The following is a 16,623-nucleotide window of genomic DNA, read 5'->3' as shown; positions in this document are numbered from 1 at the left end:
TTCCATTGTATATTGGAGAAGTATTGCTTTAAGGTCTAAAATGATAGAGTCTACATTATAATTTGCGGTAGTGGAATGTGTATTTGCACAATTCTTTTTTAAAAAAATTAATCTTGTATATTTTTTATGATATTATATTATCTATAATACGTATATTTCTTTTTTATTGTTCATTTAGCTTTTGCGTCTACATATTATACTATCATTGTTTCATGATTACTACAATTTTATCCTTTTAAAAAAAATACTAAATTAATATATATTCTTAGTTTTTAATGAAATGTTTATAATGTATTTACTAAGGAGAGAGACATTGTCACTTTTTTTTTTTTGTGTTATTTATGTTGGTTTGAGGAATATGCCTTCTTCTAAGGAAGAAGACAACATTATTACAACATAAGTTACTACATAAGGATATCCCACTCATATTTTCATTTAACAGTGCTATGTTAATTAATTACGTATCTTACTACAAATTCTAGTTTTGGAGTTTGTAATACCACAATAAGATTGCACTTTGCTATCTATGTCGTAAATGAAGAATCATTTTGTGACTTTAAAGAAAGCAAGTATCCTAAGGTACTTGGTGGTAGAGGTAGACTAAGAGAGACATCTTAAGGGGATAATGATTAAACTATGTTTTTGAAGATACAAAAAAAGTATTTCAAGTCACACATTGTTGAAAGAGTAATAAGAAGTGAGGAACTTGGACTACAAAAAAGAAGGTTTGTGAATGGGCAACATACTTACTTGGATGACACCAATGAGTTATTAAGAAGGCTCATGATGTAGGATAGTGACTTTCATTGCACTTGGGAGGGGTGTTGCTCTAAGGTTTGTCCAAGTGGCAAAACCTATGTCATAATTTGTGGTAGAGGGGGTATGCTTTTGCGCAACCTTATAATAATAGTCATAAATCTTTGATCTTCCCAATTCTCAATATTTGGCCTAATCTTCCCAACATATCAGTTGTTTATCAACCAGTTGCAAAATTTCCAGCAATGAACATTGCAACCAACAACCACGTCAGTAGAAAAGTATACTAGTTAGTAGAAACGTACATGTTGAATCTTTGTGTTGTTATTTGTACAATTTATCATAAAATTGAAAATGAGTTACTTCGCTCATGATACAAAGTAACATTCATATCTTGCCTGAAATATGTTTTAATACACATGATAAATATATAATTATATTGAGTATGAGATAAGTATGACAGAAGGGTAAGACCTGACAAAAAAAACATAAATATCAAAATAATAACAATAATCTTCTCAAAACAAATAACAAAAATAGCAAAAAAATAATATCTTTATATTAGAAAAAATAAAATGAAATAACCTCTGAAACACAAGTTCATCAACAAGTCATTTATCTTTCAAAAGAAATTTAAAAAAATCGAGAAAAAGATATACCTATAATTAATATTAAAAAAATATGTGTTACTTTGTTTTTATAATTTTTCATAACTAAAAAATATACATTTTGGTTGTTGTAGTTGATACTAGAAAAGTCAAAACAAATAGTATTGATCTATCAACAAAACGATGCATATTCCATTTTAACCTTGTATTGGAAAAAAATTGAAGAATAAAATATCTTAATAATAGAATAAATGTCTCCAATATAAAATGATTTGAATGTATGAGGATCTTTTCAACTGATGATGTATAACAATATTACTATAAAGTAGAAAGTGGTACACTAGGCTTTACAAATTTCTATATTGATGAATATTTTCTAAATTATGTATCAAATTATCAACATTAATTCCTTCTATTCAATCCTCAGTTTATAAGTAGGATGTTAAACAACTTGTTCAATGATTAACACTTAAGTTATTTATAATATATTCATTTTCTTTTTTAATAGAATGAGTGCAGAGTATTTTGTCAACCTAAAGTGTATACAAATTAAAAAATTAACCTACAATCTTGTTTATGGTTTGCTACTACCAATAATATAAAATATAAAAAAATATTTAAAGTAAATAAAATTTAAAAGGATAACATTATTTTTATCTTTATCTTAATTTTGTATTGGAAAAGAAGCTAATAATTTCATCCAGGGTGCATACTTTTAAAGCAAAAGTATAACTAACACATGGTTATCATAAGCACTGGGCATTACATTTGAGATTCTTTGGGGGCAATTCATCAACATTAAATACAAAAAAAATCCATTATTCCATAATCTTTTTAGTCTTCCATAAATCAGGCAACAACACTTTTAATTAGTTTGTACAACTCATTGAAGTTTCGTGAGTAGAAAATCAATCTAAGCTTCCACTTTCTTATATCTTTTCAAATTGGACATTTGACCAACCAACAAGACAAACATGAAACTAAATGAAAAGTAATTAACATTATCCAAAGTTTTCAAATAAGAATTCAAAATAAAAGTTATGAAGAGGTCTTGAAAGAATAACTTGACACTAAAACAATAACATTGTTCCAATTTCAAAATAAAAAGCATAAGAAAAATCTCATTTTCCCCCTTCATTTCGGATCATGTGCACTTAGTTTTTTTAATAACCATATCTGTCAAACAAGATGAAATAGTGTTTTAATCACATAATTATTAAGATCAAAATATTTTACTAGGATATGATTCATATAAAGTGAGTAAAATAAAATAAGTCATTTCAATCATTGATGAGAAATATCCATATGTGTATGCAATATCAATGATTAAGTTTACTTTTTTACTTTCTAAGTTCAATTGCTCACTTCAGAGGATCTAGATTTGTTCACTACAAGTAGAAAGAAAGTACAATTTCTCAAGATACCACAATACTCATAACAATAACTCTTGATATCTGGAACTAATCATTGCTAGTATTTTACTTTTAGCATTTCAAATACTTCTGATTTTCACAATTTGTGAAACCATGCAAGCATCAACATTCACATACACTACCTGGTTACTCTTTGGTTCCATGAGACAATGTCAATAACTTACCATATCAAAATATTGAAATTATATATCATCCTACCAATTACTCCTTGTTTCTCAGCAACTCAACATTTATTTCTTTGGTAATATTTGTTATTCTTTGTAGAAATCAAAGGAGTTTCATACTCATGCAAACTAACATATGCCGATGAAGAGAATCATTTGTAAAGGAAAATGATTAAGTTAAAACACTTGCAGAGTATACAAACATGTTAATCCCACATTTCTCAATATATATTAACTAATGAGAACCAAAGAATACAAAATGAAATTGCATACGATTATTTTCCATACTTACCTGGACAGGGTTTATGGTTGATCATGAAGGCCCATGACCTAAGGTATTAACTTTCATTGCACTTTGGAGGGGTACTACTTTAATGTCTGTCAAAAATGGCAGAGCCTACGTCATAATTTGTGGTAGTGGGGTTTGCGTTTGCGCAACTCCTTCTATACAGTTTTTTAAATTTATAATCTTGTTTTTTAATATCATTTTTTATTTTCTTTTTTTGTGATATTATATTATCTATAATACGTATATTTTTCTCTAATTGTTCATTTAGCTTTTGTGTCTATATATTATACTATCATTGTTTCAAGATAGCAAGATTATTTTAATAAGCCGTATTTATTATTGTTCTTTATCTCTTCCTATATATGTAAAATTTACGTAGTAGAGTATGGAATGGAGACTTTTTTTTTATTATAAACATCACAAAGTGCACATGATTTTCTAGTTGACCATTGCATAGTGAGGATGTCACTCATTTGGTATGTGTGTGTAAAGGAGGTGTTTAGTTTGTTTTAACTGGAATTTTGAAGAATTTTTTTTTACTATATGTTGTTTGGTACAATTCCATTTTAATTTGATTGGGTGGAGCACTAAAGACCTTATACATGCCACCTATAATTGAAATCCCACAAGTTATGAATATTTTATGTTTTATATTTATGTGTTTCCATTTGATATAGTTTTATTATTCAGTAGTGATGTAGTTTTCAAATAAGTAGCTTTCGTCGTGCTTTGTTAATTAATTAAGTAGCTTACTACAAATTCTAGTTTTGAAGTTTGTAATCCCATAATAAGACTGCGCTTTGTTGTTGTGAAGTGTCCTAAATGAAAAATCATTTTGTGACACCAAGTGCAAGTCATAATTATTACTTTTTTCTATATTTTTTTTACAAGTTGGTATTTTCAAATAATTTATTATTCTGGAAGAAAACAAGTATCTTAATGCACTTGGTGACAACAGGAGACAAAGAGAGATATATTAAGGGGATAATGATTAAGCTCTGTTTTTTAAGATACAAAAGAAGTATTTCAAGTCCCACATTGCTTTAAGAGTAGTAAGAAGTGAGGAACTTGGACTACAAAATAGAAGTGTGTGTGAATGAGCAACATACTTACCTGGACAACACCAATGAGTGATCAAGAAGGCTTATGGTGTAGGGCAGTGACCTTCATTGCACTTGGGAGGGGTGTTGCTCTAAGGTCTGTCCTAGTGGCAGAACCTATGTCATAATTTGTGGTAGAGGGGGCCTGCGTTCGCGCAACCCTTATATCTATAGTCATAAATCTTTGAATGCACACTATATAATATATTTGATGTCTTTTGTAGTTGCTGCATAATATTTTAATATATTAAAAATTGTACCGATCAGGTAGTCGGAAGTGATGACGTGGCAGCAAGCGATAATATAGGCGTGTTGAGCGGAACACTTGGCTGACAGAAGGGAAGCACATCGGGAAGTTTGTGTAGTCGCCAATTGTTAGCTTGGTGTTCTCCGATCTCTGGTGTGTATAACCGGCGATCACCAGGCTCGCGTCATAGTCGCCGTATGTGAGTTTTAGGTGACCAAGTGGTTAGAGACCGTCGAAAGGGGCACATCGCCGAAAGATCAAGAAGGCTTGCTTAAAGCTTTCATGAAGTACGAGCACGAATGATGAAGTTATCAGATGATCATTCCCTAGCCAGAGGTCGAGGCAAGGGAACAATTTACCAGAACATGCACGATGTGCAAGTGAAGTAGATCGTGATAGCGGCAGGCGAGACCACAGAGAAGTTGTGCATGGTGACACCCCGTACTCGCCACTTAGAAGAGATCGTGCTCCAAGGAAGCTGTAGTTACTCCTCGCATGTGTAACTTAGTCGAATAGCTTGAAGAGTAGAGGTGACGCTCAAGTAGAAGGTGGCTCCAGATGGTGACACGTGTACAGTTGGATGTGAGCCACGTGTCCAGAGGTGTAACCGTCAGGAGAGAGAAAGTGCTCAGGTATATAAGGAACTCTAACGAACTTCTGAGGTACGTGCGTTTAGAACACTTATTTACGCTTTTGAGAACACTTGAGTACGCTGAGAGAATACTTGCACGGTTCCTTGAGTTTAGCTTTTCTCTCTTAGTATTTGGTGATTCCGTCACTGACTTGAGCGTCGGAGCGCGATCGGCCGCAGCGGCGCCATTCTGTGTCTTTGTTTTCTTCAGGTTCTCGAGAGGATTTGAGACGTGGAGATCGAAGGCTAGCGTGGTGCGAAGCTGATCGAGAGAAGATACCTTTGACGTGGCAAGACTCTTGCACTCGAGTCAACCGGCATGATCATCAGGCGCCCACCGTGGGGCCGTGTAAAGCGTGTTTCCCATCCACAGCGTGAGTTCCTGAAGTTTCTGAGATTCTTGTGTGGTTGTGTGCTGGCGCAACCATTTTCGGTGTTTTCCATCGTTCGTTTGGGTTTTCATTCGGTGTATTGGCGTTTTTCACCGTTCGTTCGAAGTTTTGATCGGTAGTTTGAAGTTTTCCACCACTTGTTTGAGCTTTCGATCGATGGATTGAGGTTTCTTACCGCTTGTGTGAGTTTCAATCGGTGAATTGAAGTTTTTACCGTTCGTTCGTGTTTCTGACCGGTGAATCGGGAGTTCTGGAGGAGAAGCGGTAGTTTCGTGTCAAGGTTGCAAGTTTCTGTGGAGGTTTTTGCTGTTGTGATTGCGTTCTTGGAAGTTCTTTGGAGTTTACGAAGTTTTGACCGATTGATTGCTGGATCGATCGTTTCGCTGGTGAAGGTTTTGTTCGCTGAGGTTTGGTTTGTTGATTTTTCATGAGAAAGATGAGAAGTACGCGTTCCAGTCCCGTTGTGCCAGCTGCTGCAGAAGGCGCCATGACCATCGCACAAATGATGGAGATCATGCGCGCGTTGCAAGAAAATGTGGAGGCATCGCGCATAGAGCAGGCGAAGATGCATGAGGACCTGGTCGCCTTTCAGGCCAGGAATGAGGAGCTCAGCAAGGTCACAGAGGAATTGCGTCAAGCTCTTCAGGAGCAGAGAGGACTTACAATTGTTGAAGAAGTTGCGCCGTCATCGCCACTGCGCGTTTTCCCAATGCCGTTTGCTCAGGCGATCACGGACACGCCGATCCCTGCGAGCGTGGTACCCGTGAAAGCCTCTTTCACCAGCGTGGAGGATCCTGAAGCACACCTCACCACGTTCCACACGCAGATGATGCTGTCAGGAGGCTCAGATGCTGTCTATTGCAAGATGTTTGTGAGAACGCTCCAGGGAACCGCGCTGGAATGGTTTGTTAGCCTGCCTACCGGTCACATAAACAATTTCCAGCAGTTTTCGAAGCTTTTCGTCGACCAGTACATTGTGAACAAGGCGCCACCTAGGGTGTCTTATGATTTGTTCGACGTAAGGCAGTATCAGGGAGAGTCCCTCAGGGACTATCTGAATCGTTTTGGGGCACAGATGGTCCGCTCGCCTGCCAAAGACGAGGAGATGTTGGTATACGCCTTCAAAAAGGGCGTGCTGCCGGGACCTTTCTGTGAGGCGCTGATTAGGTCCCACCCCGCCACATTTGCTGAGGTTCGGCGACTTGCTGTGGCCCACATCGCCGACGAGAGTGAGGTCGCCGAGAAGAGAGGGAGCGTGGCTCCTGCTAGGCCACGAGCCCAGACTAGAATCCAACCGCAGAGGGTGCTGAAGACGATGGCGGCCAAGAAGGATCAAAGGACTCGCTATCCTTACGATCTAAAGAAAAACAAGGGAAGGGGCCCAGGGCGCCCTAGGGAGTTCAATCGCCCACCCAGGTACAAGTTTGTCATGGGGTTGGCGGATTTGATCGCCATTCCCAACATAGCAGCCAGGCTTAAAGCGCCTTAGAAAGTTGGCGACAAGGTGTTAGGGCCAAAATCAAACGCATGGTGCGAGTTCCACCAGAGTTTTGGTCACACCCTTGATTCGTGTTTGGCCCTGGGTTACCAGCTCGACGATCTGGTCAAGAGCGGCTTCTTGAATGATTACCTGCTGGACAAGAGGACGGGGGGTGCGTCGAGCTCTCAGCCGGCGAGCGGTGAAGGCCAGCAGCATGAAGTGCCCACCCATGGCGAGATCCACACCATTGCTGGAGGCTTCTCAGATGGTGGATGCACTGCGTCACAGCGAAAGAAGTGATGCAAGGTCTGTGATGGCAGTGGATGTTTTCGAAGATCACTCGTCAGATGTGGACATTACGTTCACAAAGGAGGATCTCAGGGACCTTGTGCCTCACGACAACAATCCCATAGTTGTCTCGCTGATCACGGCGGGAAGGAAGGTCCACCGAATACTGGTGGACCAAGGAAGCTCGGCAGATGTAATGTTCTGGCCGACTTTCACCAAGCTGCAACTACCCCTTGACCAGCTAAGGCCCTATGGAGGATGCTTATATGGGTTCGCTGGCGACCAGGTGGAGGTCAGGGGGTACATTGAGTTGAGAACTACGTTCACAGAAGAGGCGGCCTCGAGGACGGAGAAAATCAAGTATCTCGTCGTGAATGCCACCTCAGCGTATAACATTCTGTTGGGAAGGTCGACCCTCAACAGAATAGGAGCTGTGCCCTCAACCAGGCACATGAAGGTTAAGTTGCCATCGATGGAGGGGGTGATGATCACCATTAGATTTGACCAGAAGGAAGCGAAGAAGTGCTACGAGAATAGCCTCAAGAATAAGAGGTCAGTAAGCTACATCACAACGACGCCGCCTCCCGGTGTGAAGCCCAAGCCAGCAGAGAGACGAGTTGTTGAATCGGCGATGGAGGTGACCGCCGACGGCAACGTCGTCATGATAGACGCCGAAGCGGGGGGAGAAAGTGCCGGACGGGAAGAAGAAGCAAGAAACCGCCCAGAGGAAGCGAGGGAGTCGGGAATCGCCAGGGCGGTGATCGCCATGGAAATCAGACCCAAACCCGTCGAGGAGTGGCTCGAAAAGGAGATCGGGGACAAGGTCTTCAAGCTGGGAAGATCTTTGGAGGGTGAGCTCCAAGACCAGATCGCCAAGGTGATAGAACGGCATCTGGATGCTTTTGCGTGGTCTGCTTCAGACATGCCGGGAATCGATCCCGATTTCTTGTGTCACCATTTGGCAATGGACACACAGGTCAGACCAGTGCGACAGAGAAGAAGGAAGTTTAATGAGGAGAGGAGGCAGGCGATTAGGGATGAAACGCAGAAGCTCCTCGCCGCAGGCCATATCAGGGAGGTCCAGTACCCTGAATGGTTAGCTAATGTCGTGCTGGTAAAGAAGAGCAACGGGAAGTGGCGCATGTGCGTCGACTTCACAGACCTGAACAAGGCTTGTCCAAAGGATTCATACCCTTTGTCAAGCATAGATGCCCTGGTCGACAGCGCAGCAGGCTGCAAGTTGCCGAGTTTTCTGGACACCTTCTCGGGGTACAACCAGGTAAAGATGCATCCCATGGATGAGGAGAAGACCGCCTTCATGACTGAGAGATCGTGCTACTGCTACAAGGTGATGGGGGCCACGTACCAAAGGTTGATGGATAAGGTACTTGCACCGATGCTGGGAAGGAATGTGCAAGCGTACGTAGATGATATGGTCGTGACTTCGTTAGAGAAAAGCAAGCACGTCTCAGATCTGGAGGAGCTGTTTACCACGGTTGCCAAGTTCAGATTAAAGCTAAACCCCGAGAAGTGCATTTTTGGCGTGGAAGCAGGGAAGTTCTTGGGTTTCCTCTTAACTGAAAGAGGAATAGAGGCAAATCCTGATAAGTGTGCTGCCATCTTGGCGATGAGGAGCCCGACTACCGTGAAGGAAGTGCAGCAGCTTACAGGTCGGATGGTCGCCCTGTCTCGTTTCGTGTCAGCTAGTGGAGAGAAAGGTCATCCGTATTTCCAATGTTTGAGGCGAAACAATAAGTTTGTCTGGTCGAAGGAATGCGAAGAAGCTTTCGTGAAGCTTAAGGAATATCTGGCGAACCCGCCGGTTTTGTGCAAACCTTTGGTGGGAACCCCTCTCAGGTTGTATTTTGTTGTAACTGAGAGGGCGGTGAGTGCGGTGCTCTCCCAAGATCAAGACCAAGATCAGAAGCCTATTTACTTTGTCAGCAAGGTGTTGCAAGGCCCAGAAGTCAGGTATCAGGCCTTGGAGAAAGCTGCACTGGCGGTCATATTTTCGGCAAGGTGGTTGCGCCACTATTTTCACAGTTTTACAGTGTTGGTGATGACCGACTTGCCTATCCAGAAAGTCTTGAAGAAGCCCGATGTAGCTGGGAGAATGGTGAAGTGGGCTGTGGAGCTGTCGGAGTTCGACATCAAGTACGAGCCCCGAGGACCGATCAAGGGGCAGATTTTCGCTGATTTCGTGGTCGAGCTCTCGTCGGAAGCAGCACGAGTTGAGGGGGACGACTTTTGTTGTGTACTTTCGGTGGACGGATCATCCAACCAGCAGGGTAGCGGTGCTGGAGTCATTCTGGAAGGGCCCAACGGCGTGCTTATAGAACAGTCCCTGAGGTTTGCCTTTAAATCTAGCAACAATCAAGCAGAATATGAGGCATTGATCGCTGGAATCTTGTTGACTAAGGAGATGGGGGCTAGGGTGTTGATGACCAAGAGTGACTCATTGTTAGTCACGGGACAAGTAACAGGCGAGTTCCAGGCCAAGGATCCACAAATGGCGGCTTACTTGGAGTATGTGCAGGAGTTGAAGGGTTCCTTTGCCTCGTTTGAGGTGGTGCATGTGCCCAGAGAGCAAAATGCCCGAGCTGACTTGCTAGCCAAGCTCGCCAGTTCGGGCAAGGGGGGTAGGCAGAGGACAGTTATTCAAGAAACTCTGAAGACGCCCAGGGCGTTTGTGGCAGACCACCTGGTTCTTCAGATAAGCAAGTCGACGGAGAAAGCGGCGAGGAGTCACAGGTCCTTGACCCAGGAGACCTTGAGATCGCCGAGAATAAGAGCATGTCGGGGGGAGAGGGTGAACGTGGCGCAGGTCTGCGCTACGCATAAGCCAGACACGTGGATAACGCAATACCAGTGCTGCCTGGCAGATGGCCTTCTCCCGCTGGATCCGACGGAGGCTAGGAAGATAAAGAAGAACTCCAGCAAGTTCACCATGATCGATGGTGAGCTGTACAGGTTTGGGTTTACACACCCACTCTTAGAATGTGTGCACGGAGAAAAATGCACTAGAATTATGGCCGAGCTCCATGAAGGTATATGTGGGAGTCACGTCGGGGGTCGAGCTCTGGCTGCAAGAACTCTCCGTGCAGGTTATTACTGGCCAACGATGAGGGGAGACTGCAAGAGGTATGCACAATGTTGCAAGCAATGTCAGCAGCACGCCGACTGGCACAAGGCACCTCCAGAAGAGCTGAAGTCAATTTACAGTCCTTGGCCGTTTCATACTTGGGGAATTGACATTCTGGGACCTTTCCCATTGGCGCTCAGGCAGATGAAGTACTTGGTGGTGGCGATTGAATACTTCACCAAGTGGATCGAAGCGGAGCCAGTAGCCCAGATCACCGCACATAAGATCGAAGGTTTTGTGTGGAAGAATCTTGTGTGCCGGTTTGGTGTGCCTAAGTGCCTGGTGTCGGACAATGGAACTCAGTTTGCAAGTCACCTGTTGAAGAAGCTATGCGAAGAGGTGGGAATACAGCAGGTGTTTGCATCCGTCGAGCACCCACAGACAAATGGCCAAGTAGAGTCTGCCAATCGGGTGTTGCTGAAAGGCTTGAAGAGAAGACTGGAGAAAGCTAAGGGATCGTGGGCTGAAGAGGTACCCCGCATAGTTTGGGCGTACCATACCACTGAGCAGTCAGGAACCCACGAGACCCCGTTTAGCTTGGTTTATGGATGTGATGCAATGATTCCAGTTGAAATCCAGGAGAGCTCACCGAGATTCCAGAACTTTGTGGCGGAAGACTCGAATGAAGAAAGAAGGTTGAATCTGGATTTACTGGATGAGGTCAGGGAGGAGGCAAGAGTAAAAGCCGAGGCAGTAAAAAGGAGGATTGAGCGAAGATACAACTCCAGGGTAATGTCAAGACAGTTTAGAGAGGGCGACCTGGTGATGAGGAAGGCCCATCAGTACGAGATGGAGAACAAGTTATCGCCTAAGTGGATGGGACCGTTCAGAATAACCGAGGTGCTCGGGAACGGCGCCTACCGCTTAGAGACGTTAGAAGGAGGGGCGATTCCTCGCACGTGGAACGCCACACACCTCAAGTTATATTACAGTTAAAGCTTTGTAAGTAAAAACGAACATGAAGAGATTTACAAGCTTTCTGTTAAAACAGTTTTGAAGGGGGCACTCTTTTTTCCCTAAGGAGGATTTATAATGAGGCCACCCAATAAGGAAGAGTTTCCAAGCTTAAGTTTCTGAGTTTGCATGCCTTTTATGTTGAAAGTTTTTAGAATCGAAAAAAGACCATATCACTCGTGCGTGATTTAAGGCAAGTTCAAAGTTATATCGCATGCTCTCAGTTAAAAGTTTTAAATGTCCCCATCGTTTTTCGGCGATTGGCGGCATCAGTTAAAAGTTTTAAGGTCCCCATCGTCTTTCGGCGATTGGCGGCACCAGTTAAAAGTTTTAAAGTCCCCATCGTCTTTCGGCGATTGGCGACACCAGTTAAAGGTTTTAAAGTCCCCATCGTTTTTCGGCGATCGGCGGCAGTAGTTAAAGTTTTAAAGTCCTCATCGTCTTTCGGCGATCGGAGGCACCAGTGATAATTAAAGACCTCAACGCTCTCGTGCGTCCTGAGGCAAGAAGAGAAAAAGACCTCCTCGCCCTCGAGCGAGTGCAGGCGAGAAAGAGAAAAAGTCCTCCTCGACTTTGAGCGAGTGCAGGCAAGAAAAAGTCCTCCTCGACTTTGAGCGAGTGCAGGCCAGAAAAAGTCCTCCTCGCCTTTGAGCGAGTGCAGGCGAGAACAAAAGAAGACCTCCTCGCCGTTGAGCGAGAGCAAGCGAGAATAGAAGAAGTCCTCCTCGCCTTTGAGCGAGTGCAGGCAAGAACAGATTGAAAGACCTCTCTGCACCAGCAGATAGAGGCAAGATTAAAAGTCCTCAGTGCATCCAGGGGGGAGGAGATGTACACCCTGGGCAAGTTGAGGCACCAGAAAAAGTCCTTCTCACCTCAGAGTGAGTTCAGGCAAGATGAACTGAAAAGTCAGGGTGTTCGTGACCTTAAACGGTGCGGAAGGAAGGAAAACGCCTTTCCCCCTTTAGGTGAAACATCAATATTGACCTAGTAAGACCAGGGAAAGCTTCCACGCTTGTAGGCGGTGCGGAGACAGATAAAATCCTTCTCGTCTTGAACGAGCTCAGGCACGGCGTGAAGGGTGAAAGAAGTTAAAAGATAGCTAAGGTAGGTTCAAAGAGAACACCTCACTATCCAGCTCATTGCTCTGAAACTCAGGGAGGTAGAGAAGGATCCGAGAGGCGCCTCTACCCCCCAGATGAGGGAACAATGGTCAAGTTATGAAGGCAAGAGAGTTCACATCGCCAGAACCCTACGGCGATCAGAAGAATTCCAGGTGATGACAGGAATAAGGGTTCACCTTGCTGGGCAGATCAGGTAAACTGTATTGTGATACTAGTTTAAGTTAAAACCTGCTGCCTAGTAAGTAACTTATGTTAAAGTTTGTTGCCTCAAGTTCACAAGTTATATTAAATGTCATCGCTTGAAAGTTAATAGTTGCTCAAGTTCTACTTTGAGTTAACCATTTGATAAATTGTTATGAAGTTAACAGTTTATTCAAGTTTGAAGCAGTGTGTGAAAGCAAGTAAAAGTAAGAAGCATTCAAAGAGAAGTATTAGAAAACAAATTTTCAGCATTGAAAGATATACAAAAGTGGCTATTCAAGTTTGAACACGAATGTGATCAAGTACATAAACAGTTACGTAAACGGAAATTGCAAACAAAAGATGAGCGCCAAGTTTCAAAAACAAGGTGATGGAGGGAGGCAGCTAGTCTTCAGAGGGTACGATCTTCCCATCCACCACCTCGTTGCAGATTGACACCATAGAGAGGTCAAGCTCGGGGTATTGGCATGCAACCTGCTCCAGAGCGGTGTCGAACCCGGCGGTGAGGACTTGGGCGGTGCTTTGCTCGAGCTGTTGTGTTTGTTTCTTCAGCTCTTCAGTTTCTTCGCAAGCTCGAGCAAGGTCTTCAGTAGCCTTTTTGCCTTCGTCCCGAGCCTGGGCCAACTCCACAGGAATCTTTGTGGCCTCCTCTCGAGCTTTGGCGAGCTCAGCAATGGCATCGTCCCCCTCCTTTTCAACCTTCCCAATGAGCACCTCCCGATCCGCTGACCTTTTCTCAAGATTTTCCATCTTGGTTGCATCCGCCTTCTTTGCAGCCTCCAAGTCCGCCACTTTAAGTCTATAAGGGACCAACTTGCTTTCCAAGTCGATCTTCTCTTGTACTTGGAGGTGTAGTTTTTGGCGCAGATCAGAGGCTTCTTTGCGCGTGCTTCTTAGCTCGGCATCCATGGCGTCCTCCAGCCTCGAGTGCTCCAACTCGGTCATCAGCAGGTTGCACGAGAGTTTTTCAGCCTCAGCCCTTCTAATCAGATTTGACTCCTTGAGCGCTGAGTTCTCCTTTTGGAGTTTCTTGAAGGAGTCCTTCATGGCTTTCGATACAATCAAGGGGAGATCCTCCGCCATCATCTTCAGTTTAGGTGTGAAGGGCCCCAAGATTTCTTCGAGGGAGGTTGGGAGGCTGAGGTTGTTGCTGGTGGAGGTGCTGGAGGAGTTTGGTGCTAACTTTCACCACCGCCCTCTTGAGTTTGAAGGGCAAGGGGGGCTTCTTGGCGTGGTGGTGAGGTCGGAGATTCTGTTATGAGTATTGGCGAGTTATGAGCGCCCTCATCTCCTCCTGGTGCGGCCCCAGCAATAGACGTAGTAGAAGGAGGACCCTCTCCAACAGATACGAACGGTGTGGAGGCGCTTTGAGGGTTCTCTATAAAGTTGGGGTCGCTGCTTTCAACCACGGGGGGTGCGGCGGCCAAGGATGTTGCTTGGACTGGTTGTGATGGAGCTGGAGGTGAGGGCGGTGTTGGTGTTAGGAGTGCAGGTGGTGAAGAGGGAGCCGCCCTTGTTCTCTTGGTGACGAGGCCATCCTCAGTCCCCTCATCATCCTCTTCTTCCTCTTGCACCACTTGAGGAGCTTTCCTTTTTGGTTTCCTCAAGATCAGCTTTTTCCTTTGAGGGGCGGGTAGTACCCCAGAAGAGGTTGCACCTCGGGGGGGAGTTTTGCCTTGAGCGGCGACGATCTCCACCACCGAGTTGGGCACGGTTTGGGAGCCCGCCGCTAGCTTGTGGGATCGGGCGATCGCCCTCAGTTCTGCCAGTTTCCCTTTGCCCAACATATTATCTGCACAAGATAAGGGATAGGTAAGCAACCAAAACAGAAGCAAAAGACACAAGCACATTCATATAGAGATAACGCAAGCGGTACATGGATGAAAGATCGGAGTCAACACAGAATAATGAAATGCCAAAATATGGTGGTGAAGACGCTAAGTTAATGTTAACTCGAAGTGAAAGACTTGGTGCTGGGGCAGGAGCTAACCTATGTGAGCTTCGAGTTGGTCCTCAAGGAACTCGAAGGTGATTATTGAGGCGGTGGGGAGGGTGATGTTGGCAGCAGCCACACTCTTCCAGAAGAGGCAGAGATCTTTGTCTAACTCCCCCATATTGTCAGGACTCCTTGGCCTCCTGAAGCTTTCTTTCGAGTCTTTGTTCCCCTTGTGTACCCAGTACAAGGGGAAGCCGTCGAGTAGGGAAGGGTCTTGGTCGTTTTGGCACACCTTGACGAACTTCCCCTTCCAGTCTTTGTAAGATTGCTGGAAGATCGAGAGGATTGACCTCCCAGCAATCCCGTTCAAGCTAATCCAGAGGCGATCTCCGGGATTCTTGGCCTCGAACAGGAAAAGAAAGACATCCACTGAAGCCGGCAGCCCCAAGTGTGCGCAGATGATTTGGAACGCCCTCACGAACGCCCAGCTGTTGGGATGAAGCTGGGCAAGGGCGACGTTGAGCTCGGTCAGTAGCTCTCTCTCGAAGCGGGTAAAAGGAAGCCTAAGCTTCACTTTCTTGAAGAATGTCGTGTAGATAAAGCAGAACAACTCGCCGTTGTTCCCCTTATTATCCGCGCAGATCGGTTCCCCCGGGAGGCAGGGCAGCACGGTCATTTTGCTATCGTGCTCTTTGTGGAAGGAGAGGTCGGATTGGTCTCCTTTCCTCAATCGCAGGAACTGCAAAGGAAAGAGAAAGGGATGAAATGAGGATTACAGAGAACGACTTGATTGGGGACGAAGAAGACAGAGCGAACGAACAAGGGTTCCCTGAGATAAACGTTATGAAGGATGAAGCCCTAGGTTACGAGAAAAGGAAAAAACAGCCCACAACGTATGCTTCAGACAGATAAAGGATGATGCAAACCGATTAAAATGCAGCAAGTATCCATAAAAGGAGTAAAAGGGTTACCTTTTTGTGATCGGATGAGCGTTGAAGAAAGTTGAAGATTGAGAGAGACGAGAAGCTTCGTGGTTCGCTGAGAAAACGCTTGGAATGCTTGAGAGTGAAGAAAGACGATGGAACAGTGGAAGCGCAAAGGGTTTAAGGGTTTTTCGAACGTTTTCGGAAGCGCAAACGACAGTTGAAGACGACCGTTGATGAAGCCACGTGTCGAGTGATGGAAAAAGAGGTTGGTGGAGCGTCAGAAAAGCAGAGGGTACGGACGTACGGAAATCTGCACCAGTGCCACGTAGATCGACGATGACGTGACATCTTAGTCTTTTCGCTGGTCAAGTCTCAGCTTAAGACTGGGGGGGCTTGTGTAGCGATCAGGTAGTCGGAAGTGATGACGTGGCAGCAAGCGATAATATAGGCGTGTTGAGCGGAACACTTGGCTGACAGAAGGGAAGCACATCGGGAAGTTTGTGTAGTCGCCAATTGTTAGCTTGGCGTTCTCCGATCTCTGGTGTGTATAACCGGCGGTCACCAGGCTCGCGTCATAGTCGCCGTATGTGAGTTTTAGGCGACCAAGTGGTTAGAGACCGCCGAAAGGGGCACATCGCCGAAAGATAAAGAAAGCTTGCTTAAAGCTTTCATGAAGTACGAGCACGAAGGATGAAGTTATCAGATGATAATTCCCTAGCCAGAGGTCGAGGCAAGGGAACAGTTTACCAGAACATGCACGATGTGCAAGTGAAGTATATCGTGATAGCGGCAGGCGAGACCACAGAGAAGGTGTGCATGGTGACACCCCGTACTCGCCACTTAGAAGAGATCGCGCTCCAAGGAAGCTGTAGTTACTCCTCGCATGGGTAACTTAGTCGAATAGCTTGAAGAGTAGAGGTGACGCTCAAGAAGAAGGTGGCTCCAGATGGTGACA

General features: G+C 44.5%; 3 non-coding genes across 3 annotated transcripts; all 3 read left to right on the top strand.

Moving 5' to 3' along the window:
• The first annotated feature begins 742 nt into the window (after positions 1–742).
• On the top strand, positions 743–902 carry LOC137833747 (U1 spliceosomal RNA). The gene has a single exon (XR_011084812.2). It is a non-coding gene; the product is annotated as a U1 spliceosomal RNA (small nuclear RNA).
• Positions 903–3,245: 2,343 nt separating this feature from the next.
• Positions 3,246–3,406, top strand: LOC137833748 (U1 spliceosomal RNA). The gene has a single exon (XR_011084813.2). It is a non-coding gene; the product is annotated as a U1 spliceosomal RNA (small nuclear RNA).
• Positions 3,407–4,355: 949 nt separating this feature from the next.
• LOC137833716 (U1 spliceosomal RNA) lies at positions 4,356–4,515 on the top strand. The gene has a single exon (XR_011084785.1). It is a non-coding gene; the product is annotated as a U1 spliceosomal RNA (small nuclear RNA).
• Positions 4,516–16,623: the final 12,108 nt, after the last annotated feature.

The sequence above is a fragment of the Phaseolus vulgaris genome, chromosome 6, assembly GCF_051622355.1.
Source record: "Phaseolus vulgaris cultivar YP4 chromosome 6, ASM5162235v1, whole genome shotgun sequence".
In the NCBI taxonomy this organism is placed as follows: Eukaryota; Viridiplantae; Streptophyta; class Magnoliopsida; order Fabales; family Fabaceae; genus Phaseolus; species Phaseolus vulgaris.
Note: the sequence above shows the minus strand (reverse complement) of the source record. Positions and strands in the feature narration are given on the sequence as shown.